This window comes from Vipera berus (genome assembly GCF_964194415.1).
Source record: "Vipera berus genome assembly, chromosome: 2".
Lineage (NCBI taxonomy): Eukaryota > Metazoa > Chordata > Lepidosauria > Squamata > Viperidae > Vipera > Vipera berus.
Genome location: NC_138203.1, coordinates 151,881,493 through 151,902,974, shown reverse-complemented (window position 1 = coordinate 151,902,974; position 21,482 = coordinate 151,881,493). Strand labels below are relative to the sequence as shown.

The 21,482-nt window shown below is 45.5% G+C and overlaps 1 protein-coding gene across 4 annotated transcripts in view; it reads right to left on the bottom strand.

Annotated features, from left to right (window-relative positions):
- BAZ2A (bromodomain adjacent to zinc finger domain 2A) overlaps positions 1 to 21,171 on the bottom strand; it is a 73,334-nt gene extending 52,163 nt beyond the window's left edge. Inside the window, exons 1-3 of one of the 4 annotated variants that reach the window (XM_081317274.1) lie at positions 20,658 to 21,171; positions 19,376 to 19,438; positions 17,039 to 17,159 (exon numbers count right to left, since the gene is read on the bottom strand). The gene's annotated coding sequence lies outside the window, so the exon portion shown is untranslated. Of the gene's footprint in view, positions 1 to 1,121; positions 1,925 to 10,884; positions 11,166 to 17,038; positions 17,160 to 19,375; positions 19,439 to 20,657 lie in introns of those variants that run through there. The other 3 variants (XM_081317276.1, XM_081317275.1, XM_081317272.1) reach the window with 3 other exon arrangements.
- Positions 21,172 to 21,482: the final 311 nt, after the last annotated feature.

Here is a 21,482-nt window from a genome sequence, read left to right as displayed (position 1 = left end):
ACCGGCAAGAAACCCAGGTTCTTTCTCATATGCCCAACAAAAAAACAACAACAAAAAAAGAGCTCCTCTTGCCAGCGCCAATCACACTCGAGGTAGCAACGGACGCCGATCAGCCAATACAGAGGCTCCGGGTCCCGTGCCTTGCTCTTTTACCCGTATCTCTTTTCCAAAGCCATTTTCTTCACAGCAAGGAAGGATCCAAAAAAAGCTCAGACGAGAGATTCTTCGGCTGGGCCACCTCCTCCCACCCGCCCGCCTCCAAGAAAGTCTTCCTAACCTCATCGGATATAACGCTCTTCCTGCATCCCCGGGAGCCCTCTGCCCCGCAGCCCCCTCCTCCTCCTCCTCCTCTCTTTAAAAGCGGCGAAAAGATGGGAGTTCTTCGCTCGCGTCCCAAACTCCCCGCTCGAGGCCCATCACCGGCCTTCCCCCCCCCCTCAAAAAGTGCGCAAACACCACCCCCACCACCCAAGTTTTCGGGGTTCGCCGCTTCACAGGCGAGGCTGCTGCGGTGGCTAATGAGAGATACTCTCCTCGCCTTTTCTTCCCCACCAGGCCAGGCCTCCCGGCCGGCTTCCCGACGCTCTTGGCCGCCGAGCCTCCCTCGCTCACCCCCTAGAAAGCTCTCGAGTCTTTTTCCCCCCTTCTCCCCACCCCCCAAAGCCCTGCAAGAGCCGCGTCCCCGCTGCCCTTTCACACGGGAGAAGCGCAACCGCCCTGAACTCTACCCCACCCGGCTGGGCTTTCCCACGAAAACGTCTCGCACCGACTCCTTCCCCAGGAGGCGGCTCTCGCCCAGCCTCTCTCCTCCCCACCCCTGAGGGATGGCCGCCAGGACTTCCCATCCCGCCGGGGCCATTACCGCTCTCGCCTCACACCCATCCCCCGCGCCTTCCCTCACCGCCCGTGCGAGGCGAGGAGGGACGCGTCTCCCGGCGGTCGCCAGACCCCTCGCCCGCTCTGCCGAAGTAGCGCTGCTGCTGCTGCCGCCGCTCCTCCTCCTCCTCCTCCTCCTCAGGGATCCGGGCCCAAACTTCCTTCCCTCACTTCCTCTCAGAAAAAAAACACGGGGCCGCGTCCCAGGCGCCCCGCGGCCTCCTGGAGGAGCTCTTTCCCCTCACCTGTGGGAGGTGTCAGCCGGCTCCCCTCACATGGCCGGCCGAGGAGCGGGGTCGGGCCCTGAGGGGGCAACCTGGCCGGGGCCGGCGCGCGGAAGGAGCCGCCGGCCGAGGCGAGCGCAGGCGAAGGCAGGCCGGAGCCAGGCCAGGCGGCCGTTGTCGTTGTTACCCTCCTGGTCGTCGTCGTCGTCGTCCCTGGCCAGGAAGCCGAGCCAGCTTGCGAAGGAGCAAGAGAGCGCCGGGACCACGGTCGACGGCAGCCTCCGCCACTGCCGCCGCTGGGTCCTAGCGCCCGCCCGCCCTCCAGAGCCGCGCTGAAGATGGAGTAGGAGGCGCGAGCGCCACCTCCGCCGTCAGAGGAGACGCGCGGCCTAAAGGAAGAGCGAGTCGGTCCGAGATCGCCCTCCCCGCGCAAGAGCGAAGCTGCTGAGGCGGAAGAAGGTCTGCAACGAACACCGAGATAAGGTCTATCGACTTCCTTCTGCGAGGAGGCGACGTAGGGATTGGGATTGCCAGCGGAGGTCAGTCTAAGGCTATGGGATCTTGCGGGTTCAGCGAAGGCTCTGCAGGCGCGCACGTACAGTTGTACCCTCCTCCCGTCAGGGCTGGGCTTGGGAAGGACCCCGCTCTCCAACTCTGGACAATCTTCGCCAGGAAATACGACCAAGATGATTAGCCTCAAGACAACTTCGGTTCACGTTCCAGATTTGGGAAGGGTTTTGTTTTGTGATTAAGTATAAAGGCACCCTGGATACGATTCTCCATTGCCTCATTCTATTTCACAACAGATGTCAGGATGACAGAAAGGAACTGAGCGAGACACACAGTGGCTGAGGAGCTAATAAACCAGCACTTCCTTGACCCGTTGTGTCCTTTTGCAACCCTGGCTCCAGCCACTGTCAGGTTATCAAAGGATAAGGAATAGAGTACAGGTAGTCCTCGACTTACAGTTCATTTAGTGACCAAAATTACAATGGCATTGAAAAAAGTGACTTATGATAATTTTTCACACGACTGTTGCAGCATCCCCAGAGTCACATGATCAACTGACTCATATTTATGATGGTGCAGTATCACCTTCTGCAACCTTCTTAAAAGCAAAGTCAACGGGAAAGCCAGATTCACGTAACAATCGTGTTACTAACTTAACAACCGCAGTGATTCACTTAATAACTGTGGCAAGAAAGGTTGCAAAATGGGACAAAATTCACTTAACTCTCACTTAGCAAAAGACATTTTGGGCTCAATTACAGGTTACCTGTAATTTGTTGTGCGTGGGCTATTAAGCTAGCTTCAATGTGAAGCATTTTGTGGGAAGTGAGGGGATGCATGCACTTAAAAGCAATTGTTTGGGAAATCAGAAAGGGCTTAATTTGAAACAGAGAAACATCATAGTTAGAAAAGATGATGGGTGCAGGTAAGTTTCACTATATGACAAAACAACAATTCTTTGATTTTACAGATGTGTGGTTGTCATAGACAATCCCCCAACCCCCGGTCCATGGACCAGTACCGGTCCGCGGCATACCAGCAACCAGTCCACACAAACAAGCAAAGCCCCATCTTTGGGATGAGGCAGCACACAAAACCACACACTCTCCGGTCCACAGAAAAACCTTTCTCCATGGAACCGGTCCCTGGTGCCCAAAAGGTTGGGGACCTCTGTCACAGAGTGAATTTAGACTGATGTAGGCTGATGCAATAAGGAACAGGAAAGAATATCACAAAAGGCTTATTGCACAGAGACAAGCTAAAAAGGGTTTCTAGTGACCAAGGGTGCTTAGTAGAATGGTGACTATCAGACAATGGGCAACTGACTGCTGTAACGCCAGCAATAAAGATAAATCCCTTAAACAGAAAAAAGGCATACCAAGCAATATAGGGAGCAGGGGGATTGGCTCCTAGCCTGATCTAGGATCTATCAAAAGAAGAACATGGTGCCAATGAAACAAATTCTTAATGGAAATTAAGCGTAGTTCTTGGAGGTTAAGATTGTGTGGCCATGGGCCTTTGACTACCGTGTACAGTAGACTGTTTTGGGGATCAGTGTGGAGGCATGTATATACCATTTAATATGCCATTTATTATTTATTGTCAGAGAACTGAGCTGTAGTAACAGGAACAACAGGAAGAGTATTGGTGTATATAGGTAAACATAAAGGTTCCCCCGCACATGCGTGCTAGTCATTTCCAACTCTAGGGGCCGGTGCTCATCTCCGTTTCAAAGCCGAAGAGCCAGCGCTTGTCCGAGGACGTCTCCGTGGTCATGTGGCCGGCAAGACTAGAGGCCAAAGGTGCACGGAACGCTGTTACCTTACCGTAGTGGTCCCTATTTTTCTACTTGCATTTTTACATGCTTCCGAACTGCTAGGTTGGCAGAAGCTGGGACGAGTAACAGGCGCTCACCCTGTTACGCGGCACTCGGGATTCGACCTGCCAAACTGCCGACCGCCTGATCGACAAGGTCAGTGTCCTAACCCACTGAGCCACCGCGTCCCTTATTTGGTGTATATAGAGATATACAAATCGGTGGATCTGGAGAACAAGCATCCTGGGAAAGAGCTGTTAACACAAGGATTTAAACTGAACAGCAAGTCTCTGGTGTCACCATTCCTAATCTATAAAGAATTAAAGGGATGGTAACAGAATTAGACAACTGCCCACTCATAGGCTCTATGTGCTCTTGTGCATCTTTAGGAATACAGTACTGAAATATTCTCTGCTGCAGTATCAAGAGCGCTCTTTAGTTGCCATAAAAGAAATAAAATTGTATACTTCTGTCTTCTTAACTGGGGTGTGGGAATCTGTGAAACTCTCCTTCCAAAGCTATCAGGCTTTTTTCCCCTCTACTATGACAATGCAAACCTGGGGGGATCTGGGAAGGCCCAAGGTTGATCTGCTGAGTAAGGGAATAGAAAACCAGCAGTTTTAAGTAGCTGTAAACCTGTAGATGGCCAGTTCTGTTATTTAAAAGGCAATGGAATGACTCTCAATCTGTCCTAATGATATTCCAAAATCTGGTTTGTGTTTTTGTAAATTTACTGTAATGACATAGGAGTATGTCTAGATTGAACCAAGTGTCTTATTTTGGCAATAGTATCAAGCTATTTTGTTTTAGAACAACCCACCCATTGTTCCCCATCCTCAAAACTACGCATTTCATTTTTTTATCATTCTGTTTTCCTTTGAATATTATTGGCCCTCACTGGTGCATGCAGCAGCATATTTCATGTTAACTGTATAGTGAATGAGGATTCTCTAGCTCTTTGTTTGTGTGTGTGTGTGTGTGTGTGTACACCTTTGAGTCAATCTTGACTCAGGCAAATGGAAAGTCCATGCAATCTTTTTGACAACACTTTCAAAAGTGGTTTGGCATTGTTGTCTTTGTAGCACTGAGAAAGTAATGGCTAGCACAAAGTTACCAGCTAGCTTCGTGGCTAGGCTAAGCTAATCCAAGGCTAGAATTCAGTGCGGCCTGGTTTTTAGTCCCATGTCTTTAACCATTACACAGAACTGGCTCTCCTCCATAGCATTATGAAGAGGGAAATCTCTACAAATAATTGTCTGGATGTATGGAAGGTATAGATAGCTGTGTTGGCGCACGAGCGCCAATTCAAAAACAGGGAGGGGGGGTGATAATAGCTATGTTTGGATCAGCTGAAGTGTCACAATCATTCACAGTAATGTGGCAATTTTGTTGGTTCCAATAAAGCAAGAGTAAGCAATCGTGCCCTTCGCATATTTAATACTACAACTCCCACAACCTTTTACAATTGGTCACATTGATTTGGGCAAAAGGGAGCTAAACTCCAAAATGAAGTGAACATCAGGTTACCCTCCTGCTGTAGTGAAGATAGAGCTCTGTTATGTTTTTTTGACTAAATGCAGCTGTGTTATACGAAGTCAGCACAAACTGGTCTACTCGGACTGGCAGCAATTTTCTGGCATAGCTTTTATCATGAGTTTATAATGACAATTTCTATGAAAGATCAGTCAGATTGTATGTGTAGCTATGGTCCCCTTAGGTTATTTTATTAATGTGAGACACTATCCCTAAGCCTGTTGCTTTTCAGATGTGTTGAACTAACTTGATCATGCCCAGCTGGTATGGAGGGGAATTATGGGATGGATCCACTCTGAGAAAGGCTTATGAAATTGTTGAACTTCATTTATGCAGTCTAACAGTATTTCTTCCTGATGCACTTCTATTAATATTAAGGTAGGTAAAATGAGGACCCAGATTGTTGGGGGCAATAAGCTGACTTTGTAATAATGCTGCTTGGCGGGGGCTGAAAGCCCTAATAAGCAGGCATATACATAGAATGAAGGCTATTGCTAAGCACATTGGTTTGTGCTTAAATTGTAAGCCGCCCTGAGTCTTCGGAGAAGGGCGGGATATAAATGGGATTAAAATAAAATAAATAAATTAGCGATCCTTTTGTAATGATAACATGGAAAAACTGTAGCTGACAACAATTTGCATTTTTCTCTCACTAATAGGGGGCGGGGAATCATAAAACACATCTCTTGCAGACCCTTACTCTTTCAGCTACAGCTATCTGGATTTCCTCATCCACAAATGTCCTATCTTTTTTAAAACGCAAATGAGGGAATTAATTTCTCCTTACAGAGTGCAAGATTCTAAAAATATAAGAAGACCTCTAATCCCTGTTTTATGAATGTCTGGTTTATCTTATGGCATGCTCATCCATAGTATTGAAACCATTCACAAACTTGGAGGAGCAGGGCACAAGATTGCTTAGGACAGGACTATAAAGAACTCCTTTTCACAAGCCCACACAACAAGAGGCATGTAGTGTGTATGTGGGACTACAAAAGCAGCAGCTTCCCCATGCAGATGCCCACTGCTAAGTTCAGCTTTCCCAGCTGCTTGTGGTGTGAGGAGACTGGAACTGCCACAACTCACCCACCCCTCCTTTTCTGAGATACAGAAGCTGACGCCAACAATGCTCACAAAATATATCTCTTGTGGCTGCAGGAAAAATCTGAACCAGAGGGCGGGGGATGGAATCAGAGGGCAGCTGGAGGACACAGGGAAAACACAAATGTAAAAATCCCGCTAGCAGAGGGAAGAACGGAAGAAGCACTCATGCTTGCACCCCACCTGGAGACCGTAATGGGGAAAGACTACAATCTATAGGGAGTGGGACCTAGATCGTAATGGATTGGAAGAAAATGAAGCAGAACGCATCTTCCTCTCTTCCCAGTTCCCTCCATTCTTTGCTGAATCCGGCTGGTTGAGTCAGCCAGACGCAGCAAAACAACGCATTATTCTTATCTTCCCTCAGCTCAGCCTCCCACCTCGTATGCTGAAAGGCACTTATTAATTAACCACTGATAACGATTTAGCTATACTCTGCAGTTGGGGAAATAGAGAGACATGAAGCATTACTCTCAAGTAAGTCAGCGGAGAATACATCAGGGCCAAGCAGCGTTACACCGCTCCCTCTCACAGCATGTTTGTATTGGCTCTGCTATCTCCCTTTAAAACAACAGTGTGCTTTTAAAAACCTTAAAGCTGGTTTCAAGCCTTTATGGCCAAAGCACCCCTTTCCCTCTAAAGAGCCTGTCCACTCTGCATTACCATGGAAGCCATTTCTGCCATAAAAAGCTTAGATATCCTTCATATCATTATAGTTTATATTAGGTCTGTATCCAAAGGTTTGATATGAAGAAGGCAGGCCAGCCGGCCACCCTGAAGAATATAACCACTACCCACAGCATTTAATGTCACAGATTACTCATTACACATACATTTTCTATTCCACAAAACATGGAAGAATATAACTGCTAAAATTATATTGTAACAAATCTGTCCACTGGTAAAAACTATAATAAAGCTATAGACAACACTTATGTTTCTACAAAATAAATGGCTTGAAGGTTGCATGCTTACAACTGCAGTGAGAGTATTTGATATACCTCTGGATAGATACGAGAGAAACAGCTAACATCCTGTTCCAATCGAGATAGGAATTCCTTACATGTTTTGCCCAAAATGCAGTACAAAAATGTCGGTATAAAGCCCCATCAATTTCCCACAAGGCCTCCTCAGACTCCCCTATGTAAGGGGAGGCTGAAGGACTTCACTACTATGGGAAAGGAAGCCTGTATGCAAATATTAGATGTATAGATTTCAAAACAATGCTGTGTATCCATCAGCTTTTAGGTTTTAAATAATCACTGATATTTGATCAATTCCATTAAATATATTCTTAGCACATATATTTCCTAAATTCTTATGCTTCCTAGGGGCTTAGTGGATAATTACAAGTGAAGTTACAGTACAGGAATTAGACTTCTCAAAAATACTACAGTATTGTCTGCTTACTAAAGACACGGCCCAGGCCGGTACAGAATATCTAATTACACAGAGTTCCAATCATTTTGTAGACTGGAAAACAAGACCAACAATGATCACTTTAGGAATGTTAGCCTAAACCAGAATTTGACCACTTCTGCTTCATTGGGACAGATATTGTAATCTATGATGAAAGCATGCTGGCTCATCTTTCAACCTGCAGCCAAACCTGCTTGCAGCTATTTTCCAGTTTGTCCAGCATTTTCTGAGCCAGACTCTCTGCAGGAGTGCATCAGACAAACCCATTAACCAAGAGCTGCAAGCTCTCAAAATCCAGCAAGTGGAAGGGAGGTTTTCCCAGCCCTGTTTGCTGGGAGCAAAAGTAGGTTACAGTGTGTTGCAGGAACCTTTCTGTGCATTCAAGCATAGGGTGGGGGATATATTGGATCTAAGAGGCTGTCTGACAAGGAAATATAAAGACAGCTGCCTCACGTTTAGGTAGCAGTAAAATGAGTTCTCATTTGCCAGCACTTTTCCTTGGAAAAATACTTGGTCTTTACAGGAATTGAATTCTGAGGTTTTTGTTTTGTTTTTTTCTTCCAAGTTCAGGAAATCTGCCTAGGAACTGTCCAGAAATAATACAATCAAGTAAGGAAATAATTGCTTCACAACAGAAGCTACTGTGCCTCAGCGCCCCCTTGTGTAGTACAGGGATACTAATAGCGTCCTATAAACTCCAACACAAACTTAATACAAATTTAATATATGTGTTATGGTAAAGTTGGATCTGAATTCAAATTCTTATTCAGATATATAAGCTACTAGGTAACTTTGGGGCATGTCACATCTGGTCCATACTTTGCTAATATCCTGCCTTAATTATTGCATTATATATGGATCTATCCTTGAAAAGTTTCTTGAGGTTGCCTTGTAGCAAGTCTGCTACAGGACACAAGGACCATATGATGCCAATATGGAAATATCTACTCTGTTTGCCAGATGATAAATTAAGGTTTTTATACTGAACTTTTAAACCTCTAAAATTATTAGGGCAACTATCTGAAGGACTGCCATTCTCTTTTCAAATCTGTCCACTCATAAGGTTCTACAAGAGAGGCCTTTTGAAGATGCTCTGCTGTCAGAGGCTTGTCTATAACATACATGGATGCATTACTTGCATTACTCCAAGGATGCAGAATGTACCACATTTAAGGAGTTTTGTCTGGACCCTCCTTGTGTATTTGGAAAGTCTCTGAAGATGCACCTTTTAATCAATCTCTTAATTGGTTTTGTGTTGCAGTACTACTTAATCTTTTAATATTAATTAATCTTTTGTAGTTTTACAAACTTGCTAATTGCCATACTTGTCTGAACAGAAAAAAATGTTATAAATTCAGTATAAGCTGAATGAATACACACACACACATACTCTCACCTACATTATATCTTAAGATGATGAAATATACATTATCTGTGCTTTTTTAAGTGAAAACCAAGATTCAGCAGTGACAAATTTGAAGTGAAATAATGAACATCTCTCCCATGGTGATTTTATACTTTTATTCTGCTTCCTTCATTTAACACTCTGCCCTCATAGATTTGCATCTAAGAACTGTAAATTTAGTTTTTGTGCACATCTCTCTCCCGTAATACCATCACGTTCACTGCAAATTATTTTTAATCGAATAAAATACTGCAGTGACATGGTTCCTATGTAGAAAATGTATAGGTTTTCAGATTCTGCCTTTACTTTTCACAGCAGAAAAGAAGAAAACAAAAGCAGGGATTCAAGGTGTGTTTACTATAAAATACTATCAGATCATGGCACGACATTCCTGTTGGCTAAAATGTGTTCAAAATCCAACACTTCAGCAGTTGGGAGTAACAGCACCATTTGGAAATTCATTAAACATCAGAAAAGAAAAATCAGAATTTATCATATGTCCCTGTACCTTACAGGCTTCCTGTACATTCCAAACACACAGAGATTTTTGTATACAGATTTTCCTTTGCAGATGCCCACACATCTGCTGCATAAACATTCAGGGTAGCACCACTGTGGGAACCATAGAGACTGAGTAACAGCATGAATCCTCAGTGTAATTCTATGAAAGGACCTATTGTATTAATTAGAGGGCTTGTGTGTGTGTGTGTGTGTGTGTGTGTGTGAGAGAGAGAGAGAGAGAGAGAGAGAGAGAGAGAGAGATGGAATTAACTTTTCAAAATAAAATAAGAGACCAATTCCTTTTAAAAGTGGAGATAGGGGGCCATTGTTCAGATTGATCCTCTCATCTCACAACAGTCCTACACTAAAATCTATATAGGGCATCATGTTGAAAAAACAGATCTTTGAAATCCCAAAGATCTGTCAAAAAGGAACCCTGCCAATGGCTGAGGCTGCCTGTAGACAGGAGCATCCTATAAATCGATTCACCAGCAATAGTCTCTGTCCTGTCAGTCTCAGAAGCGTCAAAAAGCAAGGGTGTGGGATGTCACAGTGACTGGACAAGACATGGCAAGTTTCTTCTGGATGCTGAATGGAGAAAGTTGCTGATGTATTGTTTCTGTTTTTATATATTTCAGAGAAAACGCCTTCCTTTTCTCTGAGAGATCCAAGCTGAGGGAAATGCATCTCAAGCTATTGGAAACAGTGACCAGGAACCCTGTGGGAACCAGCTAGGGCCTCCAGGACTATGAGCCAGGGAGTCAGTTGTTCAGCTTGGGGCCCACTTCAGGCCTCCCTTTGACCAGCTGAGGTAAGCTGGTAAAAGCCCTGGTTTTCTAAGCCTCAGTCTTCTTAGCAAAATGGGGACAGCAATACTTGAACTCCCTACAGAACAAGGATTACTAAAAGCACATACATGGAGTCAGTGGTGGAATTCAAATATGTGAACCACCGGTTCTGTGTGTGGATGCCACCTCCAGAAGTCCATTCTGGGACTGGGCAACAAAAAATTAGCTACCGGTTCTGACGAACTGGCTGAATCCCATCATTGCATGGAGTGCTTTGAATATTAAGTATTATTAGTTGAGGGGTCCTTGGTGCTCTCTGAGCTTGTTTTCTTGCAGACGTTTCATTACCCTAACTAGGTAAATCACCAGTACTGACGATGCACTGATGGGAGCACTGAAGATGTTATCACCAAGGACCCTTCCTTTCAACCTTGAGCTACAAATATTCTCTTCATTGGAAGTTATTAATTAGCAGGCCATTTCTTTTACAGCCAAAGACTCGGAATAGGAGTACATTGCTCATCTCGCTCGCTCTGCGGGTTTTGAAGGCATTTTGTTTCTGAAGGAAAATATGCTTCTTATAGAATTTATCCTCCTCTGCGCGAGGAAGCCGAGAGAGGGGTTTAAATGCTCATTTAGCAGACGGGGGAAACTGCCTCGGACTAGCCCAGGCAAGGAAGGCCCCTGGATGGCAAACTGAAATAAACTCACTGCGTCAGGAGTGAAAACATAGAGGTCAAAGGGATGCCAAACGTAAGCATTCGGGGATGGACTCGCGAAGTTTGTTATTTCGGGACGAGGGGAGACTTCTTCCCAGAAAGGCGTTTCGCCTGGAGCTTTTGGCACGTCCTTCAGGCCGCTCCGCAGCGACAACCCCAACGCCCTTCTCCGAGGGACCTCCGGCGGCTGTGAGGCGCTTTTCTACCTCGCCTCCCCTCCAAGGCTCGAGCTGCAGGCGGGAGGCGCTCGGGAGAGGACCGAGAAGCAACTTCCTCGAGTCACGGGGGATAGAAAACAGTGGGGCGGGCCGCGCGTCCAGACAACACAGAAAAGCACGCAGCGGCTTCTCGGGGAGTTGGCGGGGAGAGGCGGGAGGGGGTGGTGGTGAGTTGGTCGATGGCTGCTCCCAGGAGGACGGCTGGACAAGGCCGGGATTGGCTCTCTGAGGCAGCTGGGAAACTCCCCGTCTCTCTTTTATCTCCTCCTTCCCGCTCCATTTCGTTTGTCGCTCCCAAGATCTGTCGACACCCACCCGCAAACAAGAAAACAAACCCAGAGGCCATTAGAGGCTGCGTGCGCTTGCAACGACGCTGCTGCTGCTGCTGCAAGGTGCAGGCTGGTAAGCCAGGAGAGGCGAGATGGTTTAAGGTTTTGCGAGTCCCCTCCTCTCTCTCCCCGGCCTTGCCCAGCTGCAGCCGCCAAAGGCTTCCTTTCCCACACAGCGAAGTAGCGGCAGGAGCGGGTGGGCGCTCGCACTCTTCCCCGCCTCCCTTTCCTCTCTCCCAGGGCCTTTAGCCCAAACCACCGTGTTCTCCCCCAGCGTGTGAGTCACGCTCGGGGACTGACTAGCACAGAAGCCTTTCCCGCCCTCAGTGAGGCGGCCTGATAATTATCCTCGCTAGGGAGACCGGCAAGAAGAAAAGGCGAGCTTGGATCCAGCATTATTGCCCTTCTGATTCAATTCCAGCCCGGTCCAAACTGCTGTTCACTGGTAACCTGGTGACTTACATAACAGCCAAAAGTCTCAGCCAGTCCAGCAATGAGTTTCCAACAGATTAAAGAGGTGACCCTGTGTTGTGGAAGACTGCACTACGTTTATAGAAATAAGATGAGGAATCGTCCTTGTAATGACCTCAGCAACTCCAGCATATCTATAAGAATCCTTGAATGCATCTGGTTTATTTTTAAAATGTAAGAAAGGATAGGATAGCTTTCTAAAATCTAAAGCACCTTACACTGATGAATTGAAACAATTTGATGGAACTACAGTCATATTGGACCCAGATTGTTGGGGGCAATTAAGCTGACTTTGTAATAATGCCGCTTGGGGTGGGTGTGAAAGCCCTAACAAGCAGGCATATACATAGAATGAAGGCTACTGCTAAGCTTGTAAGCCGCCCTGAGTCTTCGGAGAAGGGCGGGATATAAATGGAATTAAAATAAAATAAATAAAAATAAATATGGTGCCGGAATCCCCATGCCTGCAGAATAGGGGGATGATTAAGTGACTGGTCTGGTATAAAAGCTGCCTAGATGACTTTGAGCCTGTTACCCTCTCAGTCCGATCTACCTCACAGGGTTGTTGCCATGGGGAAAAATGAGGAGGCCATGCCATGCCTGACATCTTGAACTCCTCAAAAATGAGATAACTAACCGATAAGGAATCAAATGATTGCTCATTTGTAAAGAAGCTGAGAAGAGACGTCAGACATCATATAAAGGTAGTCCTTGACTTAAGATAGTTGACCCCAAAATTTCTGTTACTAAGCAAGCCAGCGGATGTTAAGTGAATTTTGCTCTGTTTTGTGACCTTTCTTGCCACGGTTCTTAAATGAATCTAGCTTCCCCATTGACTTTGCTTATCAGAAGGTTGCTAAAGGTGAGTACATGACCCTGGGACACTACATAAATATGAAGCAGTTGCCAAGCATCTGAATTTTGATCATGTGACCAAATGCTGAAAAATGGTCATAAGTCACTTTTTTCAGAGCTCTTATACCTTCAAATGGTCACTAAATAAATTGTTATAAGTCAAGGACTACCTGTACTGCAACCCCTGCCTAGTACAAGGATCCACTTCTGCAACAATCCCTATAGATGTCCATCTGGCCTGTTTAAATATTTTAACAAAAGAAAAATGTCTACCACTTTCAAAGCATTCTGTTCCATTTGAACAGCTCCACTGTTAAGAAATTCTTCCTGGTGTTTAAATGAAATAAACATATTACATTTATATGCCGCCCAACTCCGAGTGACTATGTTCCTTGTCATTTTAAATCAAGTATTTGTCTTGTCTCCTAAAACAGTGAACAAATTTACCTCGTCTTCTACATGGCAGCCCTTCAGAAGAAGCTGTCATGTCTCCCGGTTCTCTTAGACTGCACAAACTCAGTGCTTCTGGCCTTCTAAGTTTTTTCTTCCATGCCCAGAACTAATTTTCGTCCTGAAAAATGGTGTTCACAACTGGCCATAGCATTGAGGTGCAGATCAACAAAGAAAAGAATGTTAATTTCTCAAGCATGACATATTTCTATTGATGTAGTTAGGATTGCATTGCGTTTCCCCCTAGCTTTATTACACTATCACCTCATATTCATTTTGTAATTAACCAAGATGCCCAGATCCTTTTCACACACACTGCAGTTCGACATAGTGTCTTCCATCCTAAATTCATGCCTGTGATTTTTCTACCCAAATGAAGGATTTTGCATTTGTCCTTGATAAATTCATCTTGCTCGCTTCTCCCCATTGTTCCAACTTGTAAGGGCCTTCCTAAATCTTGATGTGGTCCTCTGAAGTGTTAACCTGTCCACTCATTTTGGTGTCATCCACAGATCTGATAATTGTATTTTCTAGCCTTTCTTCCAAGTCTTATATAGAAATATGTTGAACAGCACAGAGCCCTGTGATGTGCTATTCTACTCCTAGCCCAGTGATGGCAAACCTTTTAGAGACCGAATACCCAAACCACAACCCAAAACCCACTTACTTATCGCAAAGTGCCAGGGCCACATCAGCATTGTGGTGCCCTCAGGGGGGGGCATGGGGGCATGGCCCACTGGGTGGGTGCCCACTGGGTGGGCATGGCTGCAGTTGTCACAGCAGACTGAGTGGGCGTGGCTGGGGTGGGCATGGCCACCTCGATGTTGCTCATGGGGGGAACTCCTGTGGGGGCTGGGCACGGTTGGGGGAGATCCAGGGGGTCTCTGGTGGGTGGGACGGTGGGCAGGAGGCCCAGCATAGATGGGGGGAGGCACGCAATCCTAGCTGGGACTGGGGGGTCATGGCGCCGATGGGGATCCGGCTTTCCCTGCTCGGGGTGGCCTTTGGCTTGATGGATGTGGGCGTGCTCTACCATCTCTACTCGAGCTTGCTAGCTGTCCGCTTCACCTCCTTTGTGCTGGGTGGGGCAGCTGCTCTGGGCGGCGGCAGCAGCCTAAAGGACCTGCGCAAGGTGCTGGCAGCGGTAGCGCATGTGCCCACAGAGAGCGCTCTGAGTGCCGCCTCTGGCATGCGTGCCATAGATTCGCCACCACTGTCCTAGCCTGATGCAGTGCCACTAATGTATAATCATTGGGTGCAACTATTCAACCAGTTCTACATCTATCTAATGGTAGTATAACCCACCCCACATTTTCCCATCTCTGCCTTTAGAATTTCATAAAAGGCTTTTTCAACAAAAGGCGATTTAAGCAATAAATATCAATTGTTAAGGAGTCGATATAAAAGCTTTGGAATTTGGAGCAGTGAACTGCCAAATTTGGGTTAAGTGGTCATCTCAAACGTTTTCCATTGTCTTGTGATCTTTGAAGCTTATTGGGTCTTCCATCTAAGAAATCCTTACCTAATCTGTAAACTCTTATGTCATTACTTCAGGTGCAACCCTAGATTCTGAAACGCATGTTTCTGAAAGAAATTCCAGCAATGCATAAACATTTGATTTATCACTGTTTTCTGAAGGAACAACAGTTGACTGGATTGACAGAACCGACAAAACCACAAAGACTAAGTTCCCACAAATCGCCAAGTGATTATTAGTATGGCTTGTGTGAAGCCAGTCATATTCTCTTTTTCCAAGCCACTGCATCTGTTGGCTAAGGTAAGTAATCCTAGAATACTAAAGGAACTGCCCTTCAATAAGTGAATGGAAAGGGAGTAGCTAGTGAGTTTATATTAGTGGCATAATAGAAATCTCTAGCCAAGAATTGCATCGCTGTCCTGAAACCTGAGAACTATTTTACCACATCTAAGCCACCAGAGAAATGATTACATGTAGTTTAGGTATCCTAAGATAGTGTTTTGCTAGGCTGATTAATAAACTATGGTTAAACAAATGAGTGAGCCCAACATGTGAACTCATTTATTGGCTCAGCTCTGATGTCATGTCAAATAATGGTTCAAACTAACTACAAAGTGTGATTTAGTTCCATTAGTCCTGATTCTTGACCCAAAATCCTTCCAAGCTGAATGAGAGTCAAATAATGGATTAATCTCCCAAATCATATTCTTTCTGTTTTAGCCAGATCACAGTCAGCTTGACTATTTTCAATTTCTTTCTACTTAGCATCTTGCATTCAGAGGCTAAGGTAGATCAGACTTATTGTTTCAAGCCTGAAAATTCTAACCTGCAAATATTACAATCACAGCTAGCAAACTCAGTTCAGACTATAATTTCTAATGTAGATTTGCTGGCTGGTTGCAATCCATTTCTGGTTAGGTCATGTCCATCTCTGATTAAAATCTCCTTAGCAGGGAATAAGATATGCTCTTATTTATTGATGCTCTTATTTATGCTCTTTAAGCATAAAGAAACACCTAATTTGGGGCACAATTTTTTCATTATTTAGATCTATTACATGTCTTACTAAATCTAAGTACTTGAAAAGGAAACCTAATTCCAAACAAAAATAAACTCCATAAGATGTAACGTTGTTTTTATTTACATTATATATTTAAATTTATCAGCTGCCAACTCCTGTGGATTCCATTTTTATAATAGAATTGAGGTTTTGGTTCAAAGAGGAGAATTCTTGCACTTTTTTTGTCTTTGCTGTGATTCTGTTAGAGCTTGAGTAAAACATAAATATTATTTATAGTTACAGGTAGTCCTTGACTTACAACAGTTCATTTAGTGACCGGTCAAAGTTACAACATCACTGAAAAGTGACTTATGACAATTTTTCACACTTACAACCGTTGCAGCATCCTCATGGTCATGTGATCAAAATTCAGACTGTTGGCAACTGTCTCACATTTATGACAGTTGCAGTGTCCCAGAATCATGTGCCAACCTTTTGTGACCTTCTGCCAAAGTCAATGGATAAACCAGATTCACTTAAAAACTGTTACTAATTTAACAACTACCATGATTCACTTAACAACTGTGGCAAGAAAGGTCATAAAATGGGGCAAAACTCACTTAACAAATGTCTACCTTAGCAACATAAATTTTGGGCTCAATTGTGGTCATCTGTCGAGGACTACCTGTATTTTTGTCTTGTGAGCTGCCCAGAGCTGTTGGAAATCAGGCAGTAAAAAAGTTAAATAAGAACTATGTTTGCACTTTGTACTATGCTGTTATAGCTTGTTTGGTTTTGCTTTAGCTTTTCTATTCACCCATCCAAACATGGTTTATTGAATAAACCCCTGTCTTAAACCATGCCTTAGTCATGGGTCTTGGGAATAGAATACAACTTTGAGAAGTCTTAATCCTTTTTAGGATTTAAAATGTAGTTAAAAATGTCTATCCAATATTTGCTGAAAGAGTAAAAATTGTTTGGGAGAGACTTTCAGCACTAAGGTTAATTTGCCATCCCTCATCTCTAAAAAAATCAGAATAAGTTATGAGAAATGTTAAATTGCACAAAATAAAGTGCCAGTTTCTATTCTCTGTCTAGTTTTGCATAATTCTACATTTAAATGAATGAGAAATTAGGTATATAAGATTCAGCTTTTCTCATTATAGAAGTTCAAGTTTTCTTATTGCATGCATCTTTTAAAAGATCCTGTAGTCTACTGGATACGTTTCTCAACAGAAGAGTAGACTAGAACAAACAAACATAGGAACATTTAATTCATGGAGCAAGTGATCTAGTTTAGGAAGCACCATTACTAATATTCTGAGCACTGAATCAAAAGTCATTACCTGAAGAAAGAATTTCTCTTTTTCCTACCACACTGGTTTTTCAAATCAGGATGCATGCACTATAGAGATGTATTCAGACAATGCAAAGGCCAAGGTCACAAAGTGATTTTCAGGGTCAGATCTGAAATTTGAGAGGGAAGAGGTATGTGGTCATCCTGTGTCGATTATTATAGACAGGAAAAGAAAGCATTCTGATGTTACAGGTAGTCCTTGACTTACTACAATTGAGCTCAAAATTTCTGTTGCTAAGTGAGACAGTGAACTGATTTTTGCCCCATTTAGGACCTTTTTTTGCCACAGTTGTTGTAAATCACTACAGCTGTTAAATTAGAAACACAGTTGTTAAAAATCTAGCTTCCCCATTGACTATGCTTGCCAGAAGGTTGCAAAAGGTGATCACGTGTCGCCCAGGACACTGCAGTTGTCATAAAAATGAGTCAGTTGCCAAGCGTCAGTTTTGATCACATGACCATGGGGATGCACCAGTTGTAAGTCTGAAAAACCTGTCACAAGTCACTTTTTAAGTGCCGTTATAATTTTGAATGGTACTACATGAACTGTTGTAAGTCAAGGACTACCTGTATTGCATTTATTTCATCTAAGGTCAAGGAGAGGAATCTTGTGGGACTTCCTGTATTATGGACCAAAACTCACAGCTATCATGAAGGACTATGTGAATTTGCTGCTCTGACTTGGGTAGGCCAATACCTGGAGCTGAATCTGTAGCCATGCTGTTTGCAGAAATCACAAACTAGCAAACCATGTTTCAGTCCAGCATGCTGGCTAAACCCAAACCATGTTACCAGTTTATAGTTCATTGCATCACATGAACCCAGGAAACACTGTTATTAAGATTGGTTAAGAATGTATGCAGTGCCCTGCTGGATCATACACTTGGCCCAACTAGTCCAGGAGTCTGTTCTCACAATGGCCAACCAACTGCATAAGGAAACTCACTAGTATGCCAGGAGGTGGCCTTAAGAGACAGGCACACTGACTGCCATTGAGCTCCAGAACTTTCATGAATTGGTCCAGTCCTTTTCTGAAGCCAGCCAAGCTGGTAGCCAACTTAAACCATGGACAAGTATGTTATATGACTGTATTAAGTTACATGGTTTATGGGTTACATCTATTGTCTACATCAGGGCTTTTCAACCTTTTCACCCATTGTACCACTTTTAGGATATGGCAACATCCGAGTACCACCAGTCGCCTAGCAAGGTGTCAAAAACTTGACGGGGAAAAAAAAGAAAAAAGTGATGAAGTACAGGTAGTCCTCGGCTTACAACAGTTTGCTTAGTGACTGTTCGAACTTACAATGGCACTGAAAAAAGTGCCCCCCCAAGCCACAGCCAAGCAAAACGCCTGCCTGCCTGGAGGCACCCGGTTTTCATTGTTGTAAGCATTTCTGTTGAGGATTGGTAGTGGGGGTGGGGTGGGGGGGTGTTTGGTTTTTGTTCCCCCCCCCAATCTGCTGGGTGGTTGCAGCAGGTTTTGGTCACTTCACATGACCCTGGGACACTGTGATCATCATAAATATGAATCAGTTGCCAAGCTTCTGAATGTAAATCACAAGACCCTGGAAATGCTGCAACATTCCAGCTGATCGGCACTTCTTCTGGGCTCAGAAGCACCAGGATCAGCACCGAGCTCCAGCTGGAGCCTGGCGCTGATCCTGCTGTTTCTGCTGAGCCCTGACAGCCCCGAAGAAGCTCTGATCCTGGCGTTTCCGCTGAGCCCTGACAGCCCTGCAGCTCCAGCCATCTATTGCTCATGCTTGTGCAGTGCTGCCACCAGTTCAGCTCATTCCCCTCCCCCGCTACCATTTTTCTAGGATGGTCGCGTACCACCTGCCAGGTGCCAATGTACCACAGGTGGTACCTGTACCACTGGTTGAAAAGCCCTGGTCTACACTGATTCACAAGTGACAATTAACTGTATTCATGTATGTCACCAAAAGACAAATGATTTATAGACTCGATGTGTGAATTCACCCAAGACAAGACAAAATCAAACACAAAAGATTATGACAATGTGATATGTTGATCTAGTCAATCAATAGCAGCTTTTTCATCAGTCTGGAAGCTGGCTAAGAACCAACTAGACCCCATTCAGGAAGCTTGGGATTTACCTGGGACCAAAACACAAGGTCAACAGCAGAAAATTCTAGAGCAAAAACCATTAACCACCCCCCCCCCAGACTTAGCCAACCCAAGCTTTAGAAACGAGGACTTTTGCTAGCGCTTGAAATGAGAAAAGGGCTCTCCAGTCAGGTTTCGTTCCCCTTCTTCCTATGAAGGTGAAGAAGCCAGCTAAGACGGTCATTAGCATACCCACCTCTTCCAGGGTGAAACGGCTCCACCGAAAGTGCTTTTCATGAAGACTGTGAAAATCCGGGAGCTGCAAAGCAAATGCATTTATTCTGCAAACTCATTCACCTTCTTGTGGGATAGGAATACCGTCTCCCAATTTCACCTGAGAGGCAGCTGAGAGTCAGAGCACCGCCTCTCAGAATAGCTTTTCACCCATCTCTCCCCAGAGCGGAAGGGTTGTTATTACCAATATCCTTTTTAAAAAAAATTTTAAAAACCCCAGCCCTGTGTTCAGGATGCCCAAATACCTTCAGGGGGCTGTTCAGGCTCTATTAAAACACCATCCTCGACTTAAATGTTCGTAACAGAGGACAGAGCTGTGCTTTCCCCCATTTCTAATCAACTGTGGATAAAGCCAATTCACGATCAAGGGAAGTTTTATTTATTTTATTTATTTATTTTATTTTATTTTATTTTATTCGATTTTTATACCGCCCTTCTCCCGAAGGACTCCGGGAGAGTTCCAAAAAGGAAAACACCCAACGGCTCACTTCAGGATCTTAAAGAGAATCGCTCAGGTAGCCTAAGGACCAGATAACACGTCTTTCATCTAGTAGTTGCTTCGTTTCATTCAGGGGACTTCTAGAAGCCAGGATTTCCTCTAAGCCGCCCCGCTAGCCTTTCCAATTTTAGATCTCTTTTCGGATTTAGTAGGAATTTACTGTTTCTTGAGGGGTCTAATGGCTTGGGATTGGACTGCAAGAAGAAAAATGAACACTCGGGAGAACTTGCTTCAGAGACAACCTCCCCCCTCCCCCCCCCCCCGCCACCTCGGTTTGAATCCCTCTTCTTAAAAGTGGGGAGGTGGCGTTGTCTCCCCCGCCAGGGCTCTCCACGGCTTAAAACAGGGGTCTTCAAACTTGGCCCTTTTATGACTTGTGGACTTCAACTCCCAGAATTCCTCAGCCAGCTTTGCTGGCTGAGGAATTCTGGGAGTTGAAGTCCACAAGTCATAAAAGGGCCAAGTTTGAAGACCCCTGGCTTAAAACAATGTCAAGGAAAACAGAAACCGCACGGAATCGTTCCGGCTTTTGGACCCGGGGGATTCCGAGCGGCGGCGGCGGCAGCTGCCGCAGGCAGGGCATGAAGGACGAGAGAAATAAGGCGGGGGAAAAGTGATGGTGAAGCAAGGACTCCCAGGCTCCGCCTGGATCGGATCCGATCAACTCGGTGGGATCGTCTGGGGTTTCCCCCCCACACACACACGCTCCCGCGCCACGCGTCCTGCACGTCCCGTGCCCGCTTACCTGGTGGAGGAAGAAGGTTCTCCCGAGGCAGAGCGGGTCTGGGGAGCCGGGCTGGAGGGCGGCGGCGGCGGCGGCGGATCCGACGGGGGTTCCCAGCCGTTTCCTCTCTTCCTTCGTCTCCGTCGGGGAGCAGGTGGCTGCTGAAGCCCTGGCGCTGATGTCACCAGGCTGCTGCTGCTGCTGTCTCCTCCCCAGCCCCATGCAGGAGGCAGAGGCGAAGGCAGGACGATGAATTATTTAAAGGTGCAGGAGCCTCGCAGGCAAAGGCGAGGGAGATCGCAAATGGGGGGGGGGGCGCACCCCCGTTTCCTAGTCCAGTTACAGCCAGCCTCCCGCTGTAGCCAGAAATGGGGATACAGGGAGATCCCTCCGGCTAAGGAGCGAGTCGAGAGGGGGCAGAAAAGATCCTTAGTAATAGGGATTTCTCTTCCCTCCCCCTCCTCCCCCCCCCTTCTTCGTACTCCAGGAGGTCACTCACGGGTCTATGTCACGCGGTTGGTTGCAGGCGGACGCACCATCCTGGGTACCTTAATGCACCCTGGGGAACAAACAGGCAGCCCTGAGTTCTTTCCTTACAGCCCTCGGATGAAGGCACCGGCCCTCCCTTCCTCTCTCTCGCCCGCTCTCTGGGAAACCACGAAGGCTGCGAGCGGACACGGGATCATCTCCGGGGCTAGAAGTAAATCCTACCGCAGTCGAGAGGATTTATTCCAGCGGGAGAAAGACGCTTTACGTCGGGCAGTATTAACTGCGCCTTGCGGAGGGGGGGAGTAAAGCATACGAACGGAAAGAAATGCCCTATCCAGACTTCCGAGTCGGACTGAG